The sequence below is a fragment of the Euprymna scolopes genome, chromosome 3 (assembly GCF_053919585.1).
Source record: "Euprymna scolopes isolate OS-2025 chromosome 3, ASM5391958v1, whole genome shotgun sequence".
In the NCBI taxonomy this organism is placed as follows: Eukaryota; Metazoa; Mollusca; class Cephalopoda; order Sepiida; family Sepiolidae; genus Euprymna; species Euprymna scolopes.
In genome coordinates this window covers 20,186,758-20,207,089 of record NC_136484.1, presented here as the reverse complement: position 1 = coordinate 20,207,089, position 20,332 = coordinate 20,186,758, and the positions used below count along the sequence as shown (strand labels likewise).

General features: G+C 34.0%; 1 protein-coding gene across 2 annotated transcripts in view; it reads left to right on the top strand.

The window, feature by feature from the left end:
* The window catches only part of LOC145253353 (uncharacterized), a 692,561-nt gene that overhangs the window by 153,704 nt on the left and 518,525 nt on the right, over positions 1 to 20,332 (top strand). The window contains exon 2 of one of the 2 annotated variants that reach the window (XM_080112927.1): positions 4,394 to 4,499. The exons of the other annotated variant lie outside the window; for it this stretch is intronic. The gene's annotated coding sequence lies outside the window, so the exon portion shown is untranslated. The remainder of the gene's footprint in view (positions 1 to 4,393; positions 4,500 to 20,332) is intronic. 2 annotated transcript variants of the gene reach the window in all.

Here is a 20,332-nt window from a genome sequence, read left to right as displayed (position 1 = left end):
TGTTTGAAATTAATTAACCATATCCGGTGTTTGAAATAAATTCACCATATCCGATGTTTGAAATTAATTAACCATATCCGGTGTTTGAAATTAATTCACCATATCCGGTGTTTGAAATTAATTCACCATATCCGGTGTTTGAAATTAATTAACCATATCCGGTGTTTGAAATAAATTAACCATATCCGGTGTTTGAAATAAATTAACCATATCCGGTGTTTGAAATAAATTCACCATATCCGGTGTTTGAAATTAATTAACCATATCCGGTGTTTGAAATAAATTAACCATATCCGGTGGTTGAAATTAATTCACCATATCCGGTGTTTGAAATTAATTAACCATATCCGGTGTTTGAAATAAATTAACCATATCCGGTGTTTGAAATTAATTAACGATATCCGGCGTTTGAAATTAATTAACCATATCCGGTGTTTGAAATTAATTAACCATGTCCGGTGTTTGAAATAAATTCACCATATCCGGTGTTTGAAATAAATTAACCATATCCGGTGTTTGAAATAAGTTCACCATATCCGGTGTTTGAAATTAATTAACCATATCCGGTGTTTGAAATTAATTCACCATATCCGGTGTTTGAAATTAATTAACCATATCCGGTGTTTGAAATTAATTAACCATATCCGGTGTTTGAAATAAATTAACTATATCCGGTGTTTGAAATTAATTAACCATATCCGGTTTTTGAAATAAATTCACCATATCCGGTGTTTGAAATAAATTAACCATATCCGGTGTTTGAAATTAATTCACCATATCCGGTGTTTGAAATAAATTAACCATATCCGGTGTTTGAAATTAATTAACCATATCCGGTGTTTGAAATAAATTAACCATATCCGGTGTTTGAAATTAATTAACCATATCCGGTGTTTGAAATAAATTAACCATATCCGGTGTTTGAAATTAATTCACCATATCCGGTGTTTGAAATAAATTAAGAAGGTAATAAAAGAAATAAGGCGTAGGTGCAACATTTCTCGACTTGATGCCTCCGTTCAGTCTCGAAAGACAAAGGATACTCCTTGTAGGGGCAGCTGTGCGTGTAATTGTGAGGCAAGGGTTGCACAATCTCCAACCCCACCTCTCCTGAATTAGCATTGCTTGAGTCCAGTGGCAAGGAGAGGTCTAGAACGACTGGAAACAATGCCGAGATAAGCAGAGAGCACATACAGCACCTGGAAGTCTCAAATGGTCACCCATCTGATACTGGCCAGGCTCATCATTGCTTAACTTCGATGATCTGACGGAAACCGGTGTGTCAACGTGATTATGCAACATTTATAACATCGCTAAAAAAAAATGTGACCGGTAAGGTCACTTATTGAGCTCGGCTTAGATTATTTGAATAAGGAAAAAAGTAATTTTTCATATTATAAAAAAAATCAAAAGACAAAACCCAAAATTGGCCTCTTTCTGCTTGCTACACCTCTCTCTTTCTTTCTCTTTACAGCTACGAGGTAAATAATATTACTATTACTGGTGATGATGTTTCTTTTTGTTATAATGAACTATTCCAATCTTTTTATTATTTTGCTTCATTATTACGTTCAAATGATTATAAACAGAAAGAGAATGACGGAAGCGAAAGTGATAGAAAAGGTATAAAATGAAAGCAACGAGTTAAACAACATACACTGAGAGAAATTGAAAATGATAAAAGTGAGTCACATCGAAAGTTAATTGCAAATTGTGGCTAATTAGAACAATTAAAATGAAAAAAAAATTCCAGTAAAATTCAATTCCAAAACTGAGGAATATTTTAGCATGTATTTTGTGTAATTAAAATATATAAGAAAACTACACCTTTCAGCTCTTTATGCCAAATTGATGTTAAATGTGGTTAAATTTGTGCATTAAATACTAATCCCTATTAATCCCTATTAATCCCTAACTGTGCATGAAACAGATTCCATAATACCTAGTTTGCTGCACTTTATCATAATAAAGGTCTATACAAAATTTCAGCTATATTGGGCCAGTAGTTTCCGAAAAAAAAGTAGAACGGACAGACAAACAGACAAACTAAAAGAAATATAATATAGATACTTCGGGGAAAGAAGTTCGATTGCAGAATGAAAAAGAATTGGTAAATTCTTCATGGTGTGATTTAAACTCATGCTTTCAATGTTTGAACTTTGTTATGCACTTGGATGACACGGCATCTCGGTTTCCTGAGCAAACAAATGTTTCATACTTTCTGACAGCATGTTTTAAAATTGTGGTCATCTGACTTAAGGTCAAATAAGTTTCTTAGTTCAATTTCAATCATATGAGAATTTTGCTTACTGCTAAAGTAGCTGGGATTTTACAAGTGTTGCTCTTGCTTACAAAAATTCTTATCTTTTCTTTTAAACGTCCTCACAACGATGGTTAGTGTCATTGAGCAAACTTCTGAAAAAGTTGATATCATACTGTTCGTCCTTCTCCTAAAATTCATATTTGTGGTGGGTTCAAAACCTCTTTACAACAAAAGAAACATTGCAAGTTACTCTGCTCTATCGTTATTTTCATAAATGCTCGGCTGAGCTTCAATCTATGCCCCCCCGCCTACAAAACATTAACAGCAAATACTCGTCTCTCCCAACCACTGTCAACAAATGAATGTAAACGCAAATTTACTAAATGTCAACCACTCTCAACAATTGAATGTAAACGCAAAATACTAAATGTAAACGCAAATTCCATAAACAAATTTTTTCATAGAACTGCTTACCTTTGGGACTCTGTACTGCAGGCTTGTTTTTCAGCTGACTACAACATGAAGGTTTTCAAGTTCAATGTAAACAAGTTCTGTTAAGCAGTCTTTTTAAATAATCAAATTCTACCCAATTTCCACCACTACCGATCATTATACTCTTGTCACACCGATCACCTTCCACTCGTTAATCTTTATCCTAGAGTGGCCTTTGGCCTTGATATGTGGTGGCTCCCTTGTAAAAAGAAAAAAAAAAGAATAATATATTTTTAATATCTAGTAATTATTTGTATTATTTTTATTATTTGTACTACTGTTCCCATCTTGAGTGTTATTCAACGTTTCAGCTGATGCAACCTCCGTCCTTCTTCAGATATATCTTATCAAACTGGGAAATCTTTCTGTCGAAGTTCAAAGGAATCTGCATGGAATTTCAAGCTGAACCTTTTATTCAATCCACAAGGGTAGTATGGTCTCATTCTATCAGCCATCACTGGGTAGAACTCTTAAGTAATTTGCAATTGTATTCTGCAACCCTCAATCCCCAGAAGAATGTCGTTAGAAATGAATTTTACCTAGTACTTTATCTGTTGTGCCACAGGTCTTTGCCAAGATGAGAACAGTAGTATGAATATTCGAAATAATACAAATTATCAATCCTCATCTAAAAAAAATTCAGAAACATAAAATATTTTTTGTTTGATGATTTATACACTCTTAGCAATCAATATACAAAAAAGGAAACATATATAGCCTACATTACCAGCACTGCCGATACAAAGGATACATGGCTCATAGCACATAGAAATCAATCCAATGGTTGATATTAATGGAAGCATATAAAACTGAGGAATATTTTATCATGTATTTTGTGTGATTTAAATATATAAGAAAACTGCACCTTTTAGCTCTTTATAGCAAACTGATGGTTAATATAGTTAAATTTGTCCTCAAATTGATGGTTTAATATGGTTAAATTTGTACTCAAATTGATGGTTAAATATGATAAAATTTGTGCATTAAATACTAATCCCTATTAATTCCTAACTGTGCATCAAACAGATTCCATTATACCTAGTTAGTTGCACTTTTTCATAACAAAGGTCTACACAAATTTTCAGCTATATTAGGGCAGTAGTTTTTGAAAAAAAAAATAAATAAAAAATAATGTAGAACGTAATTAAATAAATAAAATACATTAAACTGTTCAGATAATGTACAGTTTGGTTGAGTTGCATTGTCCTATTAGTTTACACGATGAAACACATAAAAATAGATGTATAGTATCGCCCATATTTAGAAGGATGTGATTTACAACTGCATTTTACTTAATTCTTTATCCATTACAATAAATTCAATGATTTTTATTTTTGGTTTTCTTTCTTTAAAAATTGTAATGCTGGGTATGGGGCAGCCAAACCAGCTGTCAACATTGCCTTGCTTTTTATTGAAACCAACCGAGAGCTCTTTTTAGTATCCTCATTGTTCCCTTAAGTGCAATTGTCTGGATTTTTCTTGGTTCACCAGGAATATTAGTTAGGTAGGACTTCAGGTTCTTCTTCGTAAGCCTTGTAACACATATAACAACTGGTATGATTGATATTTTCCTAAGAGTCCAGTTCCTTTTCATATCATACACGAGAGCTTAATATTTGGTCTGTTTCTCTCTTTCAGCTCTGTTCAGACCTCCATCATTAGGGACACTCACTTCAACCAAGGTTGCAACTCTCTCTGACTTATTTCATATAACTATGTCAAGTTTCGCAGCAGCATTTTCAAGGTAGGTAGCTGTAAGGATTACGTGGTCATAATTTATGGTATATAAGTCATTTCTAACTGTTCTTTCAGGTTAATATTCCTAAGACTTGCTGCTACACTGAAAAATGACTGTGATTGAATAAGTAAAATATATTAAAGTGTTCAGATAATGTACAGTTTTGTTAAACTGTGTTATGCTGTTAGTTTACACAATGAAACCAATAAAAATAAATATGTAAATAATTATAAGAAAATAAACAAAAATCTATATATTTGGTTTTGTATAAATCTAAAAATTTTAATTAATAGAAATTATTTGGCGAGTGTAAATAAAACTGGAAACTCTATGGAATATAGGTTAAACTATAAAAATTTATTAAATTATTCAGATAAGTAAAATAGAATTCATTGAAATAAATTTTATTGGTATAAAACTTTACTTAATTATTTGAATTTTGTGTTGAACGCAATTTGCAAATTAAATTAATCATAAATATTGCTCATTCAATTTTATTTATTAACCAGAATGTTCATACACATAGTATCTTTCCAATAACTTCCTATCTATAGAACACATTAACATGAAACTGCGTCCCTGCAAACTACAACATGGTCGTCTTTGAATCCTATATCAGCAAATACTTGTCATAAATCATCTTCCTAAGTAATCAACATTTATTCATTCTATTCATAATTAAACAATCACGTTGACACACCGGTTCTTGCCAGATCACCAAAGTTAAGCAACAATGAGCCTGGCCAGTGCCATATGGGTGACTATTTGGGAAGGCTAGGTGCTGTATGTACCACGCTGAGTCATAAAAATTTCCAGGTTGGTATCTGGGGGCGCGTTTAACTCAATGGGGGAAATACATCCCCGAATCAAAATGGAAAGCAATGGGAAATACCGTCTTTACTTGTCTTCCCGAGATTACCATGGTTCTACAATTTGGAAAACCATAGTCGCCAAAGTTTAAAAAACAACAGGGCCGCTGCTGCTGCTGATGATGATGATTCAAAATTTACAATCCTCTCATAACATTCTTCATCATCCAGCTGACAATCTATCTATCTCATTAAGCTTTAAAAAGGTTAATATTAATATTTCCAGGTTGGTCTCAGGGGCGCATTTAACTCACTGCAGGAGATACGTCCGTGAATCAAGATGAAAAGACGCAGGAAACTACTGTTTTTACTTGTCTTTCCGAGATTACCATGGCTCTACAATTTGGAGAACCGTAGTCACCGACGCTGTTAAAAACAGCAGGGCCACTGCTGTTGCTGATGATAATTCAAAATTTATAATCCTCTCATAATATTCTTCATCATTCAGCTGACAATTTATCTATCTGATTAAGCTTTAAAAGGGTTAATATTAATATTCCAACGTTGTCAGTAGGATGAATATGTAGCTAGTGCTTAATAAAATTGGCTTAACATCTGTTTTACAAGGTTGTACATTGTTTCCTTTTTATTTTGTAGCAATGTATAACATTCATGCAACACAAAGACTTTAATAGGTGTCGGATTTTGGCCATTGTTTGCGTGTGAATTCTCTAAAGTCAGGAATGCCGCCAAACAATGAAGAATACTTGTTCCATGTACCCAGTTACATTGGTTGAATGTAAATGTTAGTGATGCTTTACTGGATCTTATCAAAAAGAAACGACCATTGTGGTTTTCCCAGAAAGCTTTGGAAGACCAACCATTGTTTGAATGGATTAGCAAAATGAGTCCATATCATATCATTTCTATCAAAAGCGGCCTAATCTTTTTTTCTGGATTGTTGTCTTCTGACAACAGGCAGGTGACGAACGATGAATGTGATGCCTTCGTTCAGTCTCAAGAAACGATAGACACCCCTGCAAAGGTAGCTGCGCATGTAATTGTGAAGCAAGGATTGCGCAATCTCCCACCACACCTCTGCTGAATCGACACTTCTTGGGCCCAGTGACAAGGAGAGACATAAAACTAATGGGAAACAATGCCGAGATAAGCAGAGAATACATAAAGCACCTGCAATTTCCAAAATGGTCACCCATTTTAGTACTAACCAGGCCCAACGTTGCTTATCTTTGGTGATCTGACAGGAACCAATATGTCAACGTGATTATGCCGTATATGAGCGATGAATGGAGATGTTTTTATTCACATACATATTTTCTGTGATCAAACAATAGTTTAATAGCCATTCTGAAAAGCAATATTTGTAAAAAAAAATCTGAGAAATCATGATGAAATAATAGTTAGCTTTTTTGTTGTCTTTTTACCTGGACTTTTGTATTAATGCCTGCTTTTTTCTCCTCTTCTGACGTTAGCCAAATTAATCATGAGTAGGTAACTATGTAGGTGATTGCTGGAAAACTGCTTCTGTGGGACCAGTTTTCAATAATTCTGGCGAAAGAACTAACCTATAAAATTATCGCCCCATTAACCTTCTCCTGCTTTTCGCCAAAATATTTGAGTCCATAATTAACCAAGCTCTAGTCCATCACCTTACAACTGCTAAACTTCTGACCGACCAACAATATGGATATAGGCAAACACATTCCACAGTAGATATCCTAACTGTAATCTCTGAACGTATATACCATTCACTGGACAAAGCAGGGGAGGGTAGAGCGGTAGCCCTAGATATATCTAGGGCTTTTGACAGGGTATGGCACGATGGTCTTCTCAAGAAAATCAGATCATATGGAAAGTTAAACTGCTCAACCTTACATTCACAGAGAACATGAGTTGGAACAGATACATTGAGAGCATTGTCAAGGCTGCTGCGAGGAAGGTGGGCTCTCTCTATCGTGCAAGAAAGGTACTTATGCCTGAAAGTATCCTGTACCGCTATAGAGCCACCATTCGCCCATGTATGGAGTACTGTTGTCACATTTAGGCTGGTGCGTTTGCTACTTGTCTCTCACTCCTGGACAGGGTTCAAAAGAGAGTCGCCAACCTGATAGGTCCTGAACTGTCATCTAAACTTCAACCTCTGTCCCATCGATGAAGTTGCATCCCTCTGCCTGTTCTACAAGTATTTTAATGGTGAATGCTCTGACGAACTTCAAGCACTTGTACCCCCTCAATGTAAATACCCTCGACAAACCTGACAAGCAGCTAAATCCCACCCCTACACAGTAGAGATCCCAAGATGTAAGAAAGCCTTCTACTCTAATAGTTTCTTCCCCAGAACTGCTAGACTTTGGAACTCCTTTCCAGAATTCTGCTTTTCCAACTGTACTGACATGCAGAAGTTCAAGTGTAATGTGAACAGAGATCTTGCTACTCATCTCCCTTCATAATATCCCTGTAACTTATGTCCCCGATAGTAGCCCTCTACTTCAAAGTGGCACTGTGCCTTGTTTGGGGTGAAAATTGAACAAAAATTTAAAAAAAAAAAACTAGATCCAATATCTGGAATATTTTTTGATCTTGTGATTCTTGATCAACACTGCTGGGGAGCCATGATTTCATATACTGTTTTGTTTTTTAATCTCTGAAACCATGTGTCATGTTAAACAACTGATGATCCCTTAAATTAACATTAGGACTATTGTAAATTCGAGAGAGTAAGTTGATGTATTGATTGCAGGTGATTAAAATGACTTACTGACTGAATAGTTTTCCAATGAATGATAAAAAATATAAAAATTAAATATTTTTTTTTGTACAGTTTTAAAGGTAAAAAAACTTCCAAGACTATATATATATATATATATATATATATATATATATATATATATATATATATATATATATATAAACACAATTTTGTTAGCTTTAGTCTTTTCTACAAATATTATTATTGCATGTGTTCCTCAGAATTGTCTGATCTATTCTCTGCTGCCTTTGTTCCAGCTCGTTTGACTCGTTAATCTAGTGGTCTCCATCAATTCGCTGTTTTTATACCTCATTGTAATACAGCTTCATATTCCAGTAGCTTCTTTCTTTCTTGAATTGCAAGGTTGTGGAACTCTCTTTTTACTCACTGTGTTTTCCTTCCACCTACAGCAGCCGTTTGTTTTAAGACTGTCAGTAGGTATATCCTGTCTTTGCAATGATCAACTTTTGTTCTTATTAGCTCCTTACATCTAGTGGTTTCATGCCTTGTCTCGAGTGATTTTCAAAAAAATAAGTAATACATATATATATATATATATATATATATATATATATATATATATATATATATATATATACAGAGAGAGAGAGAGAGAGAGAGAGAGAGAGAGAGAGAGAGAGAGAGAAAGAGAAAAGTTTTATTTATTTATTTTCTTTAAATAAAAAATAAATAAATGAATAAAAATTCTCTCTCTTTCTTTCCCTTTCTCTCTCTCTCTCTCTCTCTCTCAAATTTAAGAAACGTAAATGTCTGTTTCTTTGTTAAATTTGAGTCAACACAAATGTTCAAATGCAAAGAATTCTACATTTTCATGTGTGACTAGAATTTTTTAGAATGGTAGCTCATCTTGAAATTAGCATTTATTCAAAACTTTCAGACTAACAATCTTAACCAATTAAATCACGGCTCATTCATTGTCAGTATTTGTTGAAATACCCCTTTTTTATTATGTCATAGCAACCAATCGTGACACTTGACACGGCTAAACAGCAAGTCATATGAACAATAATCTGTCAATATTATCTAAATATTATTTTACTTGTCCGAACATTCAGTTTTAAAACCATCATAATTGCAAACATTAATTGATAAGAAACAAATTACCTCACTTTATAGTCGCTCTTTATCAGTTAAAAATCATTAAAACTATTTCTTCTTCAAAAATTTAAAAAGAGTATGACTGTCTGTTTACGGTTTCAAATTGGTTATTTTATTTTATAATTAAAAAAAGTCATATTGAGAGGCGACTGTAAGTTTTTTTTATTATAGTTTCTTTTTAAAATTAAAAAAAATGTGCAAGTGATTTGACATCTGCTCCTTTATAATTTATATAAAGAAAAGTATTCAGAAAAAACAAACAAAAAAACAATTTGTTGTATTTGAATTTTCATAAAAAAATTAAAATTTTTTAAATCATTTCTTTTTAGCTTTAGAAGGTTAAAAATGAATTTGCTAAAAATTGTTTTAAATTCGTCGCTATTTGTTATATATTAGTTTTTATTCATTTTATTTATAATGTCTTTTTAAAATGTTCAGCTACCGTGGAATTTCCACGGGTTCTGATAGTAATTTAATAATCTAATGAAAACGCATCTAGAAAATTGCAACTGTCATTAAGCTTGACTGCAGCAAAGAAATTGCAGCTGCCATTTAGTTGAGTTGCAGCAGAGAAGTTACAGCTGAATTGCAGTAGAGAAGTTGCAACTGCCATTTAGCTGAGTTGCAGTGGAGAGTTGCAACTGCCATTTAGCTGAGTTGCAGTGGGGAAGTTGCAACTGCTACTGCTATTTCTTTTTTATTTTTATTTTTAGGCAGGAGTAAAAATTAAACATGATTATCTTTAAACAAGTGCATATTTTAGTATAGAAATCACATTAAGGTTTGGTTTGGTTGGTTTGGTTGGTTTGTTTTACGGCATATCAACCCTTTTCAGGTTATTTAATGCCGAATCTGGTGATTTTGAAGAACGATTTTTTAATATAGTATATTTGTTTTTTTAAGTCGTATTCTATTTAACCCATAGTTGGGACCCTAACAGGTACTACCACTCCGGGTCAGAGTGGACCTGGGAGCAATGGCAATTAAAGGGTGGCTCCACACTCCCTAAGGCCTGCAAGCTGGGGCCTCACCATCAGATATAGTTTAAGATCATATCCAGGACCAGAAATCACATAAGCCACAAACTTACATTATTATGGTGATTATAAAGGAGTTAGTTTATTTCTAATCACCTGAGGCGCCCTCACTAGGGAATACCGACGGGGCTGCCCAAGGGCGTTTTTTTTAGGTCAGAGTGTCCTTCCTTGGGAGTGCTGACTTCTCAATTCCACTTTCCGACCCTGGTATCTAATTTCTTGCAGTTGGAGAGAACTAAAGTCATTTTAATCCTGTTAATATATATATACATTAATGCTCTTAATGCAACAGAAATATAACAGCTCCGTTCAGTCTTTACAGACTATGGATACCCACTGTAACGGTGTCTACGAGTGAAAAGTTTGTGACAAGAATTGTGCAGTCCCCAACCATACCTCTCCTGATTTGGCATTGGTTTAATTTCAGCACAAGTAGAAATTTAGGATGACTGGAAACAATGTTGAGATAAGTAGAGAGCACATACAGCGCTTAGTATTCCCAAATGGTCACCCATCTGGTACTGGCCAGGCTTATTGTTGCTTAACTGTGATCTTATGAAAACCGATGTGTCAACGTGATTATGCCGTGTGTAACAGAAATAACTATTACATAAATACATAGGTGTATGTCTGTACTAAAACTCTAGAACTATTGTATGATACAGGCCCTTTCTCACAGAAAATACATTGCTAGTCTTTCTCTACGTTATCGTTATTTTCATAGAAGGTGCTCGACTGAACTCCAATCTCTGGTTCCACCTTGTGAGACATTCACAGCATGAATTCATCTTTCTACAAAAACTTAAAAAAACATTGTTTTTCTTTCTTTATATGTTTAGCGTCGGGTAGAACTTCCATGATGAACAGAATCTCTTTTTGAGAACTTTCTATCACAAGATAGCTTCTCTATAGACTACAACATGGTCGGCTTCCAATCCATTGTCAACGCATACTTGCCATATACTGTCCTCATAAGTAATCCAATTTTGTTAATTTCATTCAATAGAATTATTTAGTATTTCAAGTGACAATCTACTCCATCTCTTAAAACCGGATCTTGGAGTGGCTTTTGTCCTTGATAAGCAATGACTCATTATTAAAGAAAAAAAAAATGTCAGATAATCATTAATGAAGAAACAAACACAACACAGTGCTATAAAGCATGTAAATCTTTTATTTTCTTAAAAAAATTTGAGTTTACTTTAAAGCATAACAAAATTTCTAATTAAGAAATACTTATATTTTTACTAGCAGGGAAATCCGACGTTAACCGGGATTGAATGATTATCAATGAATGTTTCACATATTTTTATTTTCATCGAAATCGGTGAAATCAGTCATTTTCAATCAGATCGATTGATTGACTGCTCTAGTTGGAGATCCATTGGAGTGCATCAGGAGGAAGCTTTACATGCCTTCTTGCAGTGATGTAGTCTAAAATACATTGTAGTCTACATTGCACTGTAGAGAACCTACTGTTGATTTTATAAAATTATTTTTTATGCATAATGGCTTAAATTGATGCTTAAAATTCAAAGTCAAGTCTCATGCTTCAATTGTGCTTTAAACAGAAACATTCATATCAAAGAATCTACTCTTGATTTTATATGTCTGGCCTTACTGGTTGTGCAGTGATAATGGCTTGAATTTAAGTTAAAACTGAAAAAGTCAAGTATCATGGTGCAATTGTGCTTTAAACAGAAACATTCACTTTGAACGCGCCCCTGTCATATCAAAGAACCTACTGTTGATTTTATATACCAGACCTTTTGGCTTATGTGGTAATAAACTTCTCGAAGGCACTTGTGATGTTAGGCTGTGTAAAGGTGTTAACTTTGGTCAAAATCGCCTGTTCTTTCTTTCATCAGATTATTTCGATTATTGATGATCAGTACTTATCAAAGACATTTCGATATAAAACCTATCTAAGAACACTGCCAGGCACATAAATTATCTTCATGTGAAATTTCATAAAAATCTACCCAGCCGTTTTCGGGCCCATAAGGAACGAACTCACACACACAGACACACACACAGACAAAGTTCCTTTTTATATAATAGTAGTTAGAATAGAATAGAATGGAATAATGCTGTGTGTTTTTTATAATGCAATAATTCTAAAATTATTGTATGGCTAAACATCTATGTATTTTCTATTCGTTCATTCATTTCATATGAATCTGTTATGGGGTATGCTGATATATCTGTTTTAGCAATAATGGATTCACCCAAAGACTATAAATACTGTTACATGTAACACGTTATTGTATAGTGATCTGTGGCAGTTATAACCCCAGAATCATGACGTGTACTTCTGTAAGATATTTTTGCTAATACACTTTTTGTTAATTATACTATTGTGTTTGTCTTGATTTTTACCGGCCTGCTAAGCTACAACAGAATCAAATGATTCTATTGTTGGCATTAGCTTTCCTGATATCTTTCCTTTTATCTTTCTAGTCAGAATTTTTTTTCGAGAAATACACCAGATACTTACAGAAGACATCATATGACAGATGTCAAAATCTTAAGTCAAAGTGTTTCTGTAGAACGAACTGGATTCGAACTTGATACATCCAGGTTGTCAGTTTGTGCCATCAAACATTTAGCCACAGTCATGTCTTACATAATTGATAATATGAAACATCGATACTTAATCACTAAAAAAATACAAATCAGACAGAAGAATAACTCATATTTTTACTCAAACAATGTAATAATTATCTCCCTTGCAACTGAAATTTTGTTTTTTATTCTATACAAGTTTAAATAAATAAAAATGTAAAACTAAAATGTCTTCACTGCACTCCAAGAAACGCTGTATAGGAATGTCTAGTTCCCAGGAATAATAATTTCTTTTAAAAAAGTCATTGTCACCCCCTCTTAGTAGAGCATGCCAAATGTCCCTCTTAAGAGAAAGGATTTCTAGATGGTGTGCAGTTCATTAAAGACCCCTCCTGACATGATTTTGATGGGATTTTCCTGTTGACTAGATGCTGCTGCTGCTTGTTTCTTGAACTCCATTCATGATGCTTTTGTTGGCATGCATTTCCTCAATATCTTTCTATTAAGGATGAAGGATGCCAATGCCCCTACTGTTTCTGCCCTTAGTGTTTCTGTGAACGAACTGTATTCGAACTTGGCACATCCAGGTTGTCAGCACTGTCATCTCCCGGATGCTGATGTCACGGTATAAAGATTCGTGGACAAATTTGATGCTGCTGAGTTTTTCGACCTCCTTATTGGCTGTAACTGATAAAGTCTGTGTTTCCAACATTAATGCAGCGGCTAATCACACTGGCTGCTTCTTCAATAAGACTTGCTAACTCCATCAATTGTGTCTAACAACATTTGTGTAATCTACGTCTGTATATAACGAGAGTGAGAGGCACACATACTGCACAAATATGTTCCAAAAGAAATCTTTTAATACTCAGCACAAAATGAAACAGGAAAGAAAAATTAAGAAATATATACACACGATATTTATGCAAATAATAATAATAATAATGATGATGATGATGATGATGATGGTGGTGGTGGTGGTGGTGGTGGTGGTGGTGATGATGATGATGATGATGATGATGATGATGATGATGATGAGGAGGAGGAGGAGGAGGAGGAGGAGGAGAAGAAGGAGGAGGAGGAGGAATCACTGGAAAGATACAGAGGAATGGCTAGAAAGATACAACGAATAACAATAATGAAAACAGCTGAAATATTAAGAAAAACCCTTGAATGTGGAGACTAATAGACATGAGCCACATGCACGGGATAGACGAATTGCTGCAGAGACAAAACATGAAGAAGCGTTACATGAAACCAAGAACATTGAAGATGCATATCTATTAGTTCTCTATTCCCTCCTCCAACCTCTCCGATTACCCAATAACCCCCACCCCAAAGAATGATGCCAAATAGCCGAGAAGGGTCAAGGAGGATGGAAAGACCAAGGAGAGAGCACTGACCACACCTCTACTAGACAAGTGCGAAGAGAACTGAGACCTTGGGGAGGCTTATTGCCACTCAAATTTCAGTGGAGACCAATGGCCGTTGTTAGCAAGAAATCGATGGTAAGCGACTGTTGCGATAATGCAAATTAAGTTGGTAAGAATGAAACGTCATGGTCAGTTTTAGCGAGATACTAAGGCACAAAAATGTCAGGACATGTGGAATTTTCTATCTAAAGGTGATTTTAAAAGAGAAACAGAAAATCTTATATTTGCTGCCCAGGAACAAGCACTAACTACAAATGCAATAAATAAAATCATCTATGAGAATGACTGTTCTGATAAGTTTGTGTGGTACATCTCTTAAAACAGTGTCACACATTGTTGGTGTGTGTTCTATACTTCTTGCTCCAAAAAAGTTCAAACTTCGTCATGACAAAGTTTGTAAAAATCTGCACTGGAGTTTGAGCCAAAAGTTTGGAATCCACATGACGGACAAATGGTACCAACATCACCCAGAAGGGGTGGTGGAAAATGAGGACGTTAAGATTCTCTGGGATTTCATAATTCAGTGTGACAGAGATAACTCACAGGAAACCGGATATTGTACTTGTGAACAAAAAGACTAATGTATGCCAAATTATTGATGTGGCTTGCCCCAAATGACATCAACTTAACAGGCAAGAAGAATGAGGAACTACGGAACCATCAGAAACTGATGATGGAGATTGCTAGATTGCTAGATTGTGGAATAAGAAAACTTCCATTGTGCCAATAATCATAGGTGCCCTTGGCTAAATTCCTGATGATCTTATGAAATGGCTGAACTCCTTGGGAATCAGATACAACATCACCGTACTCCAGAAGTCAGTTCTGCTTGGCTCAGCAAACATCCTACGCCAGCTGCTTTCCATCTAATTGACTCTTTGACTATCCTCACAAGCTTTGGTGTAAAAGCCCGCTCTTAAAAAAAAACAAAAAAAAAAAACGGTGTAAAACATCACAACACTGTGAAGTTAATGAAGTAATAATAATAATAATAATAATAATAATAATAATAATAATAATAATAATAATACCCAATTTATTTATTTATTCATTTTTATTTTGTTTTGTGTGTCGGCATCGGCTGGCACTATACTAAGTAATCAAAGAGTCAAAGAGGAAAAGCACTAATCAGACCTCGACTGGTTTGGTGCAAAGGTGACTGGAACCTTGGGAAAGCTTATTGCCACTCAAATTTCCAAGAAATCAATAGTTGCTACTAACGAGAAACCAATGGTAAACGGCTGTTGCGATAACGTAAATTAACTTGCAAATGTTATCGAAAGAAGTGGAGAGTACTGGAAATCTGGGGAGACTTGTTGTCACTCAAACTCCAGGGAACAGTACATGTTATTCTCAAAGAGAATTCTTTGATGATAGCCTGTGTGACTACTCCTAGAGAGTAAATAATCTAATATATAAAAGACTATATGTCTGTCTGTCTCCATAATAATATGCAAAGCCGGGCAAAGCCTCCGACCCCTGCTAGTAATCATCATCATCATCATGACGGGCTCCTTGCCCGGACCAATGTGACTCTTCCTCTCCAGAGTTTCCTGTCTTCCATCAGTTGCCTCAGATCTTCACGTTCACAGTTGGCGTCGTGTGCTATTTGTTGGATGTACGTGGATCTAGGTCATCCTCTGCTTGCGAGTCCGTGTCGTGGAGTCCATAGCAATATATCACTCACCAATTCATGCTTGCTCCTCAGACAATGACCGGCAAATCGTAAGTGTCTTTCTCTGATGGTATTAGATATGGCAGGTAGATTGCCATAAAGTTGCTGCTTCGTGGGATGATTTTGCCAAGATATATTTAATATTGTTCTTAGCATACGGGTGTATGTGCTGTCTATTTTTCTTTCCAATCTTTTCGTGATTCTCCAGGTTGTAGCACCGTAAACAAGGACAGAATCTACCACTGCCCTGAAGAACTGCCTTTTCAGTTTGTCAGCCAGTCTCGAAGTCCATACTGAATGTAGCCCATCCAATGCGGTCCATGCTTTTGAGATGCGAATTCCGATATCTCTCTCTGTGGAAACTATGTTGCTGCCCAGATACGTAAACTCAGCGACTTCTTTCAGTGTTGATCCAACCAAAGTCCTGATCTCTCCCTTCACATTGAAAGTCATAAACTTTGTCTTATCCGCATTTATGTGAAGACCAATGTCATTTGCAGACTTTTCTAGCTTACGTAACAGTGTTTGCGCATCAGCAGTGTTGTTCGCGAACAAAGCAATATCGTCTGCGTAATCTGCATCAGTTATGTGTGCTGATCGATGACGTCTGTTTCTGGATTCATTTAGGGTGAAGCCTAGCATGTTGTGTATATCAACAGAGGTGCGAAGTACAAAGTCAAGACAGACAATGAAAATAAAAGGGAGAAGAGTATCTCCTTGTAGAACCCCAGTGCGGATGTCGAAAAATTCAGTGTCCCCATCTGGGGATCTGACCATTGCTCGAGTGTGCTCATATAACATCATGATAGCATTAATGACTTCATTTGGAATGCCATATGCTTTTAATATGCTGTCCATTTTTCCTCTATGTACAGAGTCGAATGCTTTGGAGAAATCTACAAAGATCATGACTGACTCAATGTTTTTTGCTTTGACTCCTTCAATCAGTCTCCTAACAGTAAGTATGTGACTAGTAGTAGAGTGATTCTTTCTAAATCCATTTTGATTCTTCCTGAGAACTTCTTCAATCTTTGGTTGGATACCGTTGAGAAGCATGGAATTGTATATTTTTGCTGCAATTGGAGTGTTATTCCTCTGTAGTTGCTTGGTATGCTTAGGTCACCCTTCTTGAGGAAGGGAAGTATGCATCCTTCCCTCCATATATTAATAATTTTTTGATTATATACAGAATTGCATGAATTAAGAAGTATGTCATTGAAACCACCTGTCTTCCATACTTCAGGAGGTCTGCAGGCTTAGATAACATACCTCCTGAAGTATGGAAGACAGGTGGTTTCAATGACATACTTCTTAATATAGTAGTAATAATAATAATAATAATAATAATAATAATAATAATAATAATAATAATAATAGTAGTAGTAGTAGTAGTAGTAGTAGTAGTAGTAGTAGTAGTAGTAGTAGTAGTAGTAGCAGTAGTAGTTGTAGTAGTAATAGTGTAATAATAACAATAATAATAAAAAATAATAATAACAATAATAATAAAAAATAATAATAACAATAAAAATAACAATAATAATAACAATAATAGTAATAATAACAATAACAATAATAACAATAATAATAATAATAGTAATAATAATAATAATAACAATAATAATAATAAATAATAATAACAATAATAATAATAATAATAATAATAATAATAATAATAATAATAATAATAACAATAACAATAATAATAATAATAATAATAATAAGAAGAAGAAGAAGAAACAAATTATCATTATACAATACGTTATTTATTGTGTTTACCAACTATGAGAATGAAATGATTCTCTGCTACTTCCAAGTAGACTTAAATCCCAAGTAGAAATTACACACACACACACACACACACACACACACACACACACACACACACACACACACACACACACACACACATACACACACATAGTAAGCTTATGTCCACATCCAGTTAATCCTTACTTTGTTTATTAAAAAGTGCTCAATAATAAATAGAGCCGTATGTTTATTTTGTATAATTTTTTATTTCTCAAAAAATTCTTGCCTGCACATTTTCAGACATGTTTCAATTCTAGTTGTAAACTAACTGGACTTTGTCAGACCACTATTCCATATGGATACAAAATATGGAATAAAAGAACAATTCTTTCAAAAAGTTACATGCAATTTGTGTCACGTGATTCAGTAACATTTTAGAATAACAAGACCAACAATCGAAATGCCTCGACTATTTTATTTAAACACATGCAAGTTTTTTTATTTATTAGTTTCGTGTTATTTTTTTTTCGACTAATAAGCCAATATTAAAGTACATGGAAAAAAATGAAAACGGTGATGGGACAATGGGAGGGGATGCGTAGTGGGGATGTAGAACTTGTTGATATGCAGCTTCAGTGTTCTTCATTCCCTGTAACGCTTCTTCCTGTTTCGCCTCTGTAGCAGTTTGTCTGGCTCACGGATGTGGTTCATGTGCATTATTCAAGGGTTTTCCTTAATATTGCAGCCGTTTTCATTATCGTTAGTCGTTGTATCTTTGTAGCCATTCCTCTGATTCCAATTTCTCCCATTCTTTTTTCAAAGTTTTTCGGATATTTTATGTATTATTATTATTATTATTATTATTATTATTATTATTATTATTATTATTATTTTATTATTAATATTATTAATGTTGTTATTATCATTATTGTTGTTGTTATTATTATTATTATTATTATTATTATTATTATTATTATTATTTATTTTTATTTTTTTAATTTTGTTTTTTTAGATTTAGAATGAACAATAGTCAAGTGGTCCTATATTAGTTTATTGAAGCATTCTCTTGGGGGACACACATTTATGAGTTCGCCCAGGATGCCAAGTATCGTTGTACAACCTCTGCGTATTTAGCAATAGATCTTATACAAAATTTTTAAGTAAAATTATCCTATAAAAAATAAAATAAAAAATGATCTCATATAATCTAATTTAAGCACAATATTTTCTCCATTGGATGAAGCAGACAAAAAAGATGGAAGAAAAACCAGAAAAGATTAAAAAAACAAAAAAAAAAAACATTTTTTGAATATTTTATTTTTTGTATTCTGCAGTGAAAATCGAGTTACGCTTCCTTTGGTTTATGGTTTCTTCAAAGCATTTTTTTAATACATAGTAAATAATGTATCTCGACGTCCTTGGAGAAAATAGTGGAGTTAATATATTGATTAATCAAGTCATGTAACTTTTTTAAAATAATTTTTGCTAAATCTAACTCAAACAAACAAAAAAAAAATGTTCAAAAAAAGTACAAAGAAAATGCCGAAATAAATACACATCTTAAAATATAATAAAACAAAAATGATGAAAAATGATGCATAATCTTAAGATGCTTTCATTCACTTTATCTCTCTCTCTCTCTTTTTTAAAAATTTTCTTATTATTTTGTTCAAGCTGGGGATAGAGCATCCTGCCAGATGCCAGACGTCCACCCGCTATCTAATACATTCCAACCGAGAAATCTATGGAAAATTCTAACCGTCCATATAAGTGCAATTGTTTGAATCCTTTTTGTATTTGGCTCATTTGCCAGGTAGTTTTAAAATTCTTTTCCATGAGTCCAGTTGTTCCTATATTTGATGAAATAATGGAGATCTTCCTAAGATTCCAGTTTCTTTCCATGTCGTACATAAGACCTTGGTATTTTGTTATCTTTTTTCAACACAGCATCATTCGGGACACTAACTTCTTATAAGGTTGCTTCTTTCTCCTTATTGCTCCATATCACTATGTCAGGTTTATGCATTTAGCAAGGAAATGCGCTATTTCAGATTAAAATGTGACATACCGACGAAAATGACATCATAAATTAAGGCCTATCACACCAGCTAAAATATTCTTTCAAACTTAAACATAACATACCCCTCCCTCAAATCTTACTTGAACTTAAGTGACACAAACAAAATAAAATGCTAATTATAACTTAAAAGTTGCAAGATATTATTTCACATAAGAGCATGCTTATTAAAACGCACGTGTGACAAACTAACCAATGAACAGTCTCTTCTAGAGATACTTTAAGCGTATATGAAAAAGATGTCTTTTCAACGTGCGTCTTTAATGATGAAAATTATCTTTTAAACAAAAATTCTATTTTAAATAAGAAAAACTGCTATTTCAAACAGAAGCCTAATGAATAACAGAAATGTTATTTTAAACTGAAGTGACCAAAGAAAATGCTATTTCAAACTGAAATGTTCAGACCAATGAGAATGGTATTTCAAATTGAAATGTTACAGACCAAAGAAAATGCTATTTAAACTGAAATGTTACTGATCCCCAAAAATGCTATTTCAAACTGAAATGCTACAGATAAAATAAAATGCTATATCAAATTGAAGTATTACCGGCAAAATAACATGGTATTTCAAACTGAAATGTTAAAGACTATAGAAAATGCTA